The 13,408-nt window shown below is 44.1% G+C and overlaps 1 protein-coding gene across 5 annotated transcripts in view; it reads right to left on the bottom strand.

Moving 5' to 3' along the window:
- TEAD1 (TEA domain transcription factor 1) overlaps window positions 1–12,458 on the bottom strand; it is a 152,481-nt gene extending 140,023 nt beyond the window's left edge. For all 5 annotated transcript variants that reach the window (XR_009274824.1, XM_058806414.1, XM_058806410.1 and 2 more), the window contains exons 1-2: window positions 12,306–12,458; window positions 11,602–11,748 (exon numbers count right to left, since the gene is read on the bottom strand). The gene's annotated coding sequence lies outside the window, so the exon portion shown is untranslated. The remainder of the gene's footprint in view (window positions 1–11,601; window positions 11,749–12,305) is intronic.
- Between the last annotated feature and the right edge of the window lie 950 nt (window positions 12,459–13,408).

Here is a 13,408-nt window from a genome sequence, read left to right as displayed (position 1 = left end):
AGACAGCAAGCAATTCAAAGCCCCAGGCTTCTAATCCAAAACCAAAATCCACATTAGAGCAACAGGACATCTCTCTGATCGATGGCAGCACAAAGATGTTCAGTTCATACACATTTAAAGTGTATGAACCTGATCAAAATGTATCTCTAGATCTTATGCATTACAATTCCCAAATTCAGGACTGTTCAACTAGAAAAGCAATATTAAATCATTTACATTTCTTTGCAAAGGGAAAAAATTAAATCAAGCACAACTATAACCTGATTCTAAACTTAAGATGCTAATTCCACTTGAAGGTTCCTCCCTTTGTTCTCCTTCCCTGTGTTAAACAATCTGTTGTTTAACATTAATTAATAGAAAATTGCACTTCTTACGATCACAAACACAAACAATTCTTTTTACATTTGCTTTGATGCTGTGCAAAGCCACTGCTGTTCTCCACTGCTCAAGCGCTTACAGTTTCCCTCAAGCAGAAAACAGGGAAGAAGTGAGATTTCTGTCCCAAAATCAGCAAGCTGGAGCAGCGGGAAGAACATCCTTGTTATTGTAGTAAGTTAATTATTATAATTATTGTTATTACAAGGAGTTAATTACAATGCAGCAAGCTAAACCCACAATGGGCTGTGTGATGCCCAGCACTGCAATCCCTGGAGCACCAGCATCTGCCTCCATGGCACAGGGGACACACCTGAGGGAGCTTCTCCTCCCTTGAGCAGCAACAGCTGGGGCTCCAGCACCCCCTGAACCAGCCCAGAGCAGGGAAGGAATGCTGCCTTTGTCAAAAATCCCAGTTCTGCCTGTTTAAAAGAGCTCTGCATTTGTTTTTGACCAATTCTGCATATACAGGTTAACTAACCTGTCAAAAGTAGACTTTCTTTTTTTAATGTAGTACCTACTAATCTGTTGCTCTCAATACTCTTATTCTTCCTGGTTTGTTAAAAACAAATGGTATTTTGGAGGGAAGAATAAAAAGAATAATTAAAGAAGGTGGGTTTGGCCTTTATGTGCTGCTAATTAATTTGAGTTTAATTAACCAAATAATAAGTACAAGATACCAAACTATCTTTCATAATATTTAAGAAAAGCATAAAGGGTTGAACACTTTCCAGGTGTAAACACATTAGGACCAACGTTGTACCAAGCCTGAATCTGGCCCCATTAGCTCCAAAAGGCAAATAGTTCATCCCCTTGCACAGATGTCAGAGCATACAGGCACTCCAAGTTTAAAGGACAGACTCTGCAGCCAACAATGCTCCACTGACACAGAGACAATCAATGTGTCCTTGATTATGAGGAGGCAAACAGTTTTCACCAAAAAAAAAAAAAAAAAAACCAAAAAAAGAAAAAAAAAAAGAGACTGAGAACAAATCATGTGTTTTTATTTTATAGGTTCCAAGTTGGGGTTGGGTTTTTTTCAAGCCCTTTTGGAGTGCTGAAACAGAATAAAAATAGCTTGTTGCACAAGCATAAAACAAAGTAACGGCTAAATAAACATTTTGAATTTACTCCTATGTGCTCAGTTCTCACTCCCATTAGTCTTCAGGAGTTGGATGATTTCACAAAAACATCTTCCCGTTTTCGGGAAAACTGATTAGATGGGTTCTGTCCAAGAATTGTCCCATAATGTGTTCCCTTTATTTCATACGCTGAATATGACTGCTGGAAAATGTACTGCAGCACAGAAGGCAGTATATGCCAGTGCATCCTGACATTCAAATCAAGACCACAAATTATAAACAGTTTCAGCAAATTGACTCGAGAGCCTTTGTTCCTCAGACATACATCTTCCTATTGCTTACAAAAGCAGCATATACTAACCACGAAGGCTGCTATAGCCAGTACTGGGAAAGGAAGTTATTGAAGCCTGGATTTCCTGCTTTCAGCCCAAGCCAAGAACGGCAAGGCTTGTAGTGGTTTCAGGAACTGACTCATCTAATGATTCATGGATAAGATACTGGTTTTAATATATTTCTGATCATAAGACTCAAACTTCAAAAACAGGGATGCTTAGTTTTTATTTTAAAGTAAAAAAAAAAAAAAGGTACATCAATCAAGCAAACAAATGTTGTCATGGGACAAATAAGCTAATAATTATTAATATGTTTTACAGCTTTTTTAAAATGGTGTGTTAAACATCCTGGAAATTCATTTAAAGAGAATGTTGACAATTGAATTAAAAATCCACTGTCAAAAACTTGAGTACTTTCATTGCAGTCCTGACAGAGGTGAAATCCAAGTGGAGGGCAGCTGGGATATCAGTGCATTTTTAGAGATACCCTTAGGTACAGGTATGGCTGCTACACCCTAATCAATGACTAGAGCTAGTCTAATCAATGATTAGAGCTAGAGCTGCCATTGTTAATGCACCTGGTGTCTTCAGCTGTGGACACAGAGTACCGTCAGAGACTGGCTGGTAACAAACAGCCAGGGAGGTTTTGTTCCAGGAGTGACTGAAACTGCTGAGGTCAACCCTACAGCAATGACTAACACTGGATTTTAAGTGCTCTCACACACACCCCCCTGCATTTTGTGCTAATTCAGAATTCAAGCCCAGTTTTTATGCACTGAGCTCTTCCAGAGGAAAGCACGCCTTCCAGAGCATCAAAACCCTTTTTGCCCACAACACAAATCTCATCAGTATGCTGTAACTTGAACTGCCAGGCTCTTGCACCTAAAAAATAGCTGGTGATGGAAGCTGAATTCTGCCAGGCTCATGTATGGAAAAGTACTGGTTTACTTTTTAATTTTTGAGCTGCAAGCTGCAGCCGCTCGCAGCGTGCTGGGGACGGAGGGGGATGTTGGCATTTCTGCATTTCACCCCTGTGCACAACCAGCAAAGGGGGGGAAAAAAAAAAAAACAAAACCAAAATGCATCTTGCTCAGAGGAAAATAAAAAAGCAAAGCAAAGAAAAAAGCAGCAGTTAAAACACTTGACAAGAAAAGGCCAAAGTGCGCTCGGTGGCTGGCAGTCATTTTATGGCTATAGTCCTACAGCAGATTTACTCAGATGACGTCAGTGGCTCCAATCCAGCTTTTCTTTGGTAGCATTTACCACTTGCCTCTTGAAGCCTCCACTATGCTACAGAGCAGTAGACCATAATCAAAATTCCCTTTGTGAAATAGAGTTTACCTCAGGGCACAGAGGCATTGCAAGCTGAATTGCAGGCTCTTCACCCTGTACTGCATGCCCAGAAATAAATAACCTACAATACTGTACTCTCCTTAATACAGAAGAACCATTAAAAGCAGCCTGCTACCTAAAAAAAAGGGTTCTTTAATTTGTTTCCAAAATCTCAGAAGCCAGAATATTAGTTAATTTTCCAAACAACCAAGAACTATAATAATTCTGCTACCCTTTGGACTTCTTCATATTGTTTTTAGAGATTCTGGATGATAAAGTTATTTATGGGTCACTGTTTCACCAGCAAAAAAAATTACTAATGCTAGAGGCTAAAGTGAATCTGTATAGGAAGCTGCATATTTTATACTGTCTTCCAAATGTGCCCCTTCAACTGCTTATCTACAGCTGCTCAGTAAGCATACAGAAAATATGCCAAGAAGCAAAGCAAGAAATTACTGTGCATAAGTAATAGTCAATTTAATGAGCAAAATACACATTATTTGGAGCTGTGCGTTTCCTATCACAAAGCAGTGGCTGAAACCAAGGGAACACCAGTAAAGCCAAGTTGAGGAGATACCAAATAAACTAAAACTTCACAGGCTCTGGAGTTTAATCAAAATAACCCCCACAAAGATGAGTCCTATGGTACTAAATAAACATAGATTTGTTATGTTTTCAGGGAGCCAGCACTCCAAAGACAGCCATACCCATTATGGGTGGTAACTGGATATATCAGTGAACTGAAAATTGCCTCTCACAGTTAGGCACTCAGAAATAACTCCCAGGGAAGATGCACACATGCCTCAGGGAGCTGAAAGGCTCAGCAGCCCTCCTTGCCCAGGCCCTTTGCTTACCTGGCCCCCAGTCACACCAGGATGAGAGATCACAGCTCTAACCTGCAATGCCCAGAAGCCAAAAAACACTGCTGCCACCAGACTGCACGAGCCACACCATGGACCTCAGCTCCAAATCTGAATTCAAAACAGATTTAAAGTTTGGGGGCAAGCCCAAACCAGCCCAAAGTGGACAGACACATTTCATGTCCCTGCAGAGAAAACAGAAGCCCTGCAGCAGCCTCAGATGCCAAGCCAAGCGCAGGGAGGCAGAGCAGCAAGGTGGGAGCATCACCTCTCATTTCCCTGCCCACCCAGCTGGCCCCTGGGTCAGCTCCTGCCTTTTTCCAGGCAGTTCATCTGGGTGGACTTCAGTGAAATGGTAAAGAGTGGCCCACTGCTCAAATTGCTCACATTTCACACAAATGGAGACTAATGGGGCCAGATTCAGGTTTGGTACAATGTTGGTCCCAATGTGTTTACACCTGGAAAGCGTTCAACCCTTTATGCTTTTCTTAAATATTCACACTCCATTGCACACAAATGGAGAAAAATTTACTTTTCTTTGCCACAAAAAATGTGGTGTCAGCAAACAGGTTCAGAAGATGATTGTGAATTTCTTTGAGAGAGAATATAAGTCCTTTTCTTGGTCATTAAGGACCTGGACATGAAAGGCATGGCAAGCACAAGTGGCCCTTTCTTTCCAATCTCCAGGGCAAGGACGGGCTGGGAGCAGCAGCAAAGGGACCCCACAGGACACCATGAGCAGCAGCAGAGGGCAGGGGCAAGGAGCACCTGGCACACCTGACTGCAGCAGGAGAGACACAAAAAAATCACAGGGATCCAAGGGCAGGAGAGCTGAACCAGGAGCAAGAATGTGTTCCCAAGGGAAGAGGAGGGTCCAGGGACAGCTGGGGTGCCCTGCAAGGAACAGGCAGGAGACAGGAATGCGCTGCAAGGTCAGAGAGCGGCACAGGCACATCCAGCCCTAAGGACAGCACAGAGAACTGAATGGAAGACTCTATTTATGGCTGGAAACTCCTCCTGCTACAAAATAATTACTCCCAAAGAAAGGCAGGGCTAGGGGCAAGATGAAGGAGCTTCCAGTGGCTCTTCCAGTCTTCTTGTCTTTCAGTTGATTGTGGAAAAAGCAGGGGGAAAAAAAAATCTTCAAAGATCAGCTGGCAGCAGATATAGGGACATGACTGGTTTTAAAGGTTAATTTTTTTTGAAAGAATGAAGGTAAAACCAGGGATGTGGAAACTGTTTACAGTTTTGTTTTTCTATTTTAAGCTGTAAACCACCTTTAGGACAAGAAAAAAAAGTATGCACTGATATTGGTGATAGATTAGGTGTGAATAAAATTTCCTTTTTCCCATTAACTATTGTCCCAGATCATCATATTTTTTTTCAATTGATATACACATAACAGAAGCTTTAATCCCCTAAACCTCTATGAATTTACCTTTTCTTCCAAAAGCTATTCTGACATTTTCTCCCCTCAAAACCAAAATGTCATTCCTGAATTATAATCTCCCAATAAGAAAGACAACCATGTAAAAAAAAAAAAAAAAAACAAAAACAAAAACAAAAACCCTAAACAAACCATGCCAACTAATTCCAAAAATAAGCATTGCTGTTCACAGCACCATGAGATGAATGAATGGTGAGAGATTCCACCATGGGAATAATTGTGATGTCTATAATGTTAAGGAATAATTTGGCACCAAAAGTACCCAAGGCCATACTGGTTGGCGATTCAAACACGAAGCATATCAAACCACCACTGATAAGCTAAATTAACAGATAGCTTATCTGAAGCATATACTGGCCATATGGTGCCACAACTTCTGTTGCCTGTTGCTGGCATAACAATAGGCTACTGCAGTCTTAGACTGGAAGCACTATTTGACAAACTGTCAACAGCATTTTTATTTTTTTTGCAGAGCTCTAGGGCAATGGCACACTCGCCTATTTGCATTTTTTTTTTTTTAAACAGGTGAACAAAGAGTAAACCAGATGTCGACTTTAGAAATCGAGCTGTCTGGATCGGGAGATTTAACAGAGGCAGGCATACTGCTACAGCTCAAATCTAGACAATGAGCTTTTCTAAAAACACTCTGGCCTAGGGGAGTGGCTATTTAAAACACTTGGCTTCTTTTATTTCAGCACTATGGAAGTGAATTCTACTCTTAAGTGCCAGCTCAAATGAAGTCATTTTGTTTCACTGGGGCTTTCTTTGCATTTCAGAAATGTAGCATGTACTGTAGTAACGGAAAAGACCAAAAATTGGTGGGGAGCGTGTGATGTGGAAAACAGCAATTTGATCACATTCAAAAAAAAAAAATTGAAAGGACAATTAAGGCGCAAGTTACATGAAATTTACTTTTCCTTCTCAAAAAAAAAAAAAAAAACAAAAAAAACCAAACAAGCCAACACAACCAAAACAAAACTAACAACAACAAAAAAAAACCCCCTAACCACTTCTGAGTGCTTTAGGAAAACCTGATATTTACAACCCCCTCAAGTTCCACAAAGACAAGCAAAACTGACCAGTAACAACCATTTGCAAGGGGACTTGAATATGTTACAGAAACACATAATTACCAAATGTATCATGAAAGTCGTCTTCCTGATTCATCTAAAAAAATAAATCTTAGTATTTGAGGAGAAATAATCTTTTCATAAGAGCGCAACAATCTACTCAATCATTATAAAAATTGACAAAATAAAAACGACTGTCAATCAATATATAGTAGGTCTGTCTATGATATTCAATTATGAAAATGTGCTTTTAGCTGTGTTCTGTAGGAGTGTGAAAGACATAATGAGAAAAATAGATAACTTTCTGTTCTAATAATCTGTTCTGCTTTGATAGGCAGTTATGGGAACATATTTATTTTCTGACTTATACCCAGCTAAGTATGTAGCATTTTTAGATTATCTTTTCAAATTGTTCTTGAACATTCTCCGTTAAAAAAAATAAAAACTCCTTTCATGTTAAGTTGAGATTGCACTTGAACTCTTTCCAAAAGCCAGAGCTGTACTGAATTATGATAATTAGAAAGCTGTGCGCATAAAAGGCAGCACAGTTGATGCATTTAAAAAAGTTCATGCCAGAGAATATAAGTTCAATATGTTCTCACATAATTAACATTTCCCATCATTAGCAGCAGTTTTCAGTTCATGTATCTGTAAAAACAACAGCACTCGTCATTGTTTTAGATTCCCAGTCAATAGCATTTTAATAGTTTTACACATAATCCCAAACTTTGGTCCCTTCCCCCTCCCCACACATGGAGATTTCACATTCTACCTCCCGACCTGCTAGCAAACACACTTGGATTCTGTGCTCGTGTGCTCCTGCAGCCGCCCAGAGGGGCTCTGAGCCCCGGGCTCAGGGAAAGCCCAAGGGGAGCTGGAAACGCCAGCCAAGGTCCGGCAGGATGCAGGGCAATAATCACGCCGCTCCAGTAAACAACGAGCAGGAGACAAAGAACAAAAAGTTGTAGGTGATACCTCGCACTGGACAGGAGCCAGACTAACACAGGCTGCCTCTGACAAGGCAGGCACAGGCTGGAGGGACCAGGAAATGGGGTCAGAGCCCTGCGCCAGCCGGGCAAGCAGCGCACACCCTTCCCACACTCGCGGATTTCCACCGCGTCCCGGCCCCGCGCACCGAAATCCACCCCAGCAACCAGGGCACGGAGCTGTGGTGGGTTGCTCTTTGAGAACTTCCTGGGTGGAATAACTCCAGTTAGTTGTTAGGAGCCAGGTTTTGACTTTCAATCCCGGTGTTTCGAAATTAATGTAATTCTGGTTGAATATTAATAAGCTGATCCAGTATAAAAGTTGCTGAATCTGCATCAGCACAGACAGAAATTTTGGCTTTTCAAATGACAAGATGAAACTCACAGTGACTGCAGTGGGATCACAAAAACGAGAGGTTTGTTGTATTAAATCAGAAAACACTTAGCTGAATATTATGTGACAGATCTGAGGAGCAAATTTGAAGTTGCTGCCTCAAAGGACTTAAGTCTGCAACTTTTCACTCTCTTCTGTTTTGGAAATGAGCAACCATTTAAACCAAAAACAAAATTATTCCAGGAAATATTATTCCATCCTTGTTCCACTTGCAGAAGTCAAAAGGAGTTTTGTCCAAGAACAGAGAGCAAGATATGGTCATAAAGTGGGAACTTATTGCAGAGATTTTTTTTCCTAAAACTGTGTCTTCAGCACAGCTTAGAGTCAGTTGGCTTTCCAATTAATAATGCCATTCATCTGTTCATACATCACAGGATGCAATCTAAATTACAGAGCACTTGCACAAACTGCCACAAAACCTGTAACAGCCCTTGCTGGCAGGGAGATGATTTACCTCCTGAAAGTTCTAAAATTTTGTTGAGATTCAAACAATTCTTTAACAGAAAAGGGCTGCAGTTTAGGAATATAAACCATCCCCACTCGCGGCAAGCGCTAATGGCAGAGCGCAACACGGCACCACAGCAGAAATCAAACCTCAGGTCCCAGAAAAAAGGATTATTTCTCTCATGAAAAGGTAGGGCCCTCTGATGAGCTGGAGACTTCAAAATCATTTTTAAAGGGCCAATTTGCACCCTCATTACAGCCAATGTAATCCAGCAACAGGCCGTATGAAGTTGATGGAATTAGCCTGAATTTAGACCAGATTTCTCAGAAGTCAGCCCTCGCCTCATATTTGCACATGCTATGAGTAAGAGCCCAAATGGAATGAATGATCAGCTGTTAATAGAAATTTGCCTTCCAGTCTTAGGCAGATTACAAGTTAAGCAGAACATAAGCCCCGAGCAGAAATTTGAAAAAGTATGTGTGTCAAATCAATATTCTTTTAAATCAAAGATGTCCTTCTTTACACATCAAACATCGCACCAACCATGGACATAAAGCACATGCTGTAAATATCTCAGTATTTGATCCAGCAAATGTTTGTTCCTATGAGTCATCCTGGTCACTTTAACCTGAGCAAGGACTGGATCCAGCCAATACTTTATTTTTAAATAAATGGAATCACTACAGAAAGACAGTTTTTAAACCATCTCCAGAGGGGTACAGGGTTAATATTAATGACATGAAGAAATACCAGCTAGAATGAGTGATGTGCATATTTTTATATTTATATATATATGGTGTGTACCCAGTAAGAAAGCAAGTGCTCATAACAGGTTTGAAGATAACCTTCTCCCAAACACACACATCCAGAACTGCACGGTAAATCTCCATGTTTTGGGAACAATCTTAGGCACCTCCTAATAAAATGAGATTACTCCTGGTGACATTCTTCCAGCAGTGTAACCATCCTACTTTACAGACTGAAAACTGACAGCTGTATCATAATACACAACTGCAGGTCTTTACCTTTCACTTTTTTTTAAAGAAAGTTGCCAGTATTTCTCTATAATTCTGAAGCTTTTATTCCTGTATTGCCTGTAATGTACCTTGAAAGTTTGTTTACAACATTATCACAAAGGCAGCTTAAACAGAAAGAAGGAAGAAATGGATTTTTTTTCCCTCAGCATGTGACTCAACTGAACTTAACTTTTTCAGGCATGGACAAACAAAGCCCAGAAACCGCTTTAACAATATCCAAAACCACTACAGCATCCAGCAGCAGCAACAACAACAAAAACCCAGTGGTTCCAAGGGACACCAAACACAGCACACACATGCTCACACATCCCCACACGCTATCACTGCCCAGCTGGACACTCATGGCCGGGGCTGCTTCGTAATTAAGTTTCTGCTGTTCTTTTCTCCTGTTTAATTAAAACTCCTTTAAGCACACTCTGTCTTTACTAAGACTCCTGTCAAATCAACATTTCTCCTTGGCTTCAGTGCTCCTGCACACCCCACTCAGCACAGAGTAAGAAACTGTGGAGAATATAAAACCACAATTTGAACCTCAAGAGCTGCTGCTCCACTCTCCTGGCTGAAAGGGCCAATAATATTTACTTCACCAAAGCTTTGTAAGCAGGATGGATGCTCAAAATACATTGAATGTGTTTAGCAATAAAGAACTTCCCAAAGGTATTTCTAGATTGCTAAGAAGAAAAATGGAAAGAATTTTGCATCTAAAATTTCTGCTTGGTCAGCTGATAAAAACCTGGAGCAAACAAAATGCAGAATTATCCCTACTGGTATAGGAAACTCTTTATGATGTAATTAAACACCAGGGCAGCGTGAAAAGATGTGTTTTCCCACAAAGGTGAAAAAATAAATGCACCTCTAAAATGTTTACCCTTTGTGAAAATAATTTCAAAAAGTGAATTTTAAAAACTTGCAACTTCAGAACGAGACTCAAATATAAAATCTTCAGTTTTGTGTTTCAAGAACATCTGCTGTATTAATTCCTGTATTTCTATTCCCAAATAAAGCGTGTGTGTGTATATGTGTGTATATAAAAATACATATGTTCCCATACAAACAAACATGCAAGCTTCCCTCCCACCCCCAGAAGTAATTCAATATCCAGGTCTGTGTCATTTTTAACAGCACCATCTTACCATCAGTACAATCTAATATTCTGTAATGGTATTCCCCAACTATTTATAGAGGTAGAATACATCATACGTTACAGACACACATTCCCAATCTAGGGTTGTAAGAAGAACCCTACATAATTTTAAATTAAGTCCTAATGTAATTATAATCATTTTTGTTTTCATATTCAATTGCAGGTAGCACGTAGTTATTTACATGTATTTTCCTGTTAGAGGCATTCCCACAGAGATTTCCATATTAGATGTGCTGCAGAATAACTGAGCATGCAGCCAGGCATGTTATCCACACACAGCTCCCAAGTCAGCCCTTACCCAGCCCTGCAGAACCGCTAACCTGCACGATTGCATTTCCAAACTTTATCAGCACGAAGAGAAAGCAAATATGCTCCTGCTAATACAGGAATACAGCTGCACATGGACTTTTTCTCCCTGAGGCTCTGCCATTTCAGCTTACTCTTCTTATACACGCTATTTTAAGTCAGAAAACACCGGTACAATCGGATGTTTCTTGCCCTTTCTTGCCTAGAAAGGAGCAGTTTAAAAAAATCCTGGGAGCCATTTCCATTGAGAGAGCGCAGGGCAGAGCTGCTCCCTAACTTTCCAGCACTTCTGGAGGTCACTTTTCATTTCTCCATATCAAAGGCAGGCACTTGTTTCTAATAAGTTAACAACTCTCCTGAGAAACGTGGGTGGCTGGTATTTCATTGTTTCATAAATATTTTTATACTGGTAACACCGTTCAACTTAAAACAGATTTCAAGAGGAGAAAAATCACGACTAGGACCGTGCTCGACACAGAGGCAGGAGCGCAAACTTTTTTCCTTGGTGAAAACAGATATATTTCCCCCCTCGTCTCGCTTTATTTCGCCTCGCTGTTTTTGTTTGGTTGTGTGGAGGGGGCCGCTTTGTTTTAATTTGGGTACAAAAGGCGCACTGTATAAGTTTTCCCTCCCCCTTGGAAGTGTACTTCCTTTGAAAGCGCTCCTCCGCGAACAAAGGCTGCCACCGGCCCTCCGCACCAGCTGGGCGATGGAGCTCTTCAAAACCTCGCCGAGAAATTAACAAAAAAAAACCACCAAAAAAACCACCAAAAAACACTTGCGGTTCCTACCGAAAGGAAGTTTTCCAGGGACAATCTCCTCGGCGTTGCTGTAACTGCGACTTTGTCTTTTTTGGATACAACGTTTCTGCTGACTCCCGAAAATTTTCCACTTGAATGTGCAATTAACCAGCAGCGGCGGCGGCAGCGGCAGCAGCTCTGGAGAAGGAGAAGCAGCAGCGAAAAAGGACATTCCTTCTTTCATCTTTTGGAAGAAAACAAGCGCGGGGAGGGAGGGAGGCAGCGCCGGGAGCTCCGCGCCAGGCCGGGGATGGCTGCTGAGCGCTGCGAGCCTCCGCGCCCGGCCCGGGGCTGCTCCCGGCGTGCGTGCTTCCCCGCGGGAAAAAAAAACCAACAAAATATGTGAAAAATGCCAAGGATCGGTGCGCGCGTGTGCGAGGGGGAGAGCCTGTGTGTGTGTGAGAGAGAGTGAGAGAGTGCGAGCGGCGTGCGAGCGCGCCCGGTGCCGGGCGGTGACTCAGGCCACGGAGTGCGAGCGGGGGAGCGCAGCGGAGCGGGGCGGGCGGCAGCGCCTGTTGCAGCTCCGGCCGCGGCCCCGCAGCGCCGCAACTCCGCGCCGAGCAACTTCTGCCCCCGCCGCGGCCCCCGGCCCGGCCCGCCCCGGCACCTGCGGGGGCTCCGGGCCCCGCTCGGGCCGCCCCCGGCCGGGACGGGCCCCCCGCCCCGCCGCACAAAGCGCCCGCGGCCCCGCTTACCTCCGCGCCGCGGCCCCTGCGCGCACCGCCAGCGCGCCGCGCTCCGACGGCAAAACTTCGCCCGCCGCCCCCGGGCCGCCCCGGCTATTTATGGCCCCGCGCCTATTTTTAATCCGCCGCCCGGCTATTTATACCGCGGCCGTAGGTTGCCGCGGGCCGGCGGACGGAGCCCTCCGAGGATGAGTTGCTGCCCGGCCGGCGGCGGGGCGGGCCGGGCTCCCGGCCGGGCTGCGCGGCGCCAGCGATGCGAGGAATGCGCGGAATGAGGGGAGGAATGAAATGAACGCGGGAGCGGGGCGGCCGCGGGGCGGAGCGCGGCCCGCCGCCCCCTGCGGCCGCGGGCGGGCGGGCGGGGCCGCGGGCGGGGCCTCCGCGCCGCGCTGACCTCATAGGGGAGCCCGCGGGAGGGGGCCCGGCCGGGGCTCCACCGCGGCTCGGGGGCACCGCCGGGCCGGGCCCGCCCGCCCTGGAGCCCCGGCGCCCCGGCAGGGTCCGCAACGCGCGGGCGGTGCTGCGGAACGGAGTCCCGAAGGATGAGGGGGGATGCGCGGGGTCCGGCCGGGGAAACAGCGGGGAGGCTCCTCGGGGATGCTCGGTGTACACACGCTCACATCCAACCCCCGGGTGCCATGCAAAGCCCTGTGCAAAGCCGAAGGAACGCGGGTCTGTGTCCAAAAGCGCCAACAGAGCCCCACAGCATGGGATGAGAAGACATCACACCCCAAATTGACATGGACAATTTGGGTCCAATCTTCATCCTCAATCCAAATCCTGACCTTTCTCACAAAACTGTCCCCAGATGCAGATTTCACAATGCCAGTTTTGCACCACTCCGAATGAGTGAGCCTGAGTGCCTCTGGACTATCTGCACCCCTCTTGTCTTGTGCAACCCATCCCCCAGAAACGCTCCCCAGGCAGCATCACAGGCACGTCTCCTTCACTGAACAATCCACTACCTCATGGAAATAATTGCAGGGAAGGCACAGCTGTTGTGCTTGTGACAATTCATATTTGCATAAGCAAAAGGGATAACTGGACACCTTGGTGTTTGTGAGATAAATTGCCTGCTTTGATGTGCAAACACACATTTCTACCCACCTTTG

The sequence above is a fragment of the Ammospiza caudacuta genome, chromosome 6 (assembly GCF_027887145.1).
Source record: "Ammospiza caudacuta isolate bAmmCau1 chromosome 6, bAmmCau1.pri, whole genome shotgun sequence".
Lineage (NCBI taxonomy): Eukaryota > Metazoa > Chordata > Aves > Passeriformes > Passerellidae > Ammospiza > Ammospiza caudacuta.
Note: the sequence above shows the minus strand (reverse complement) of the source record. Positions and strands in the feature narration are given on the sequence as shown.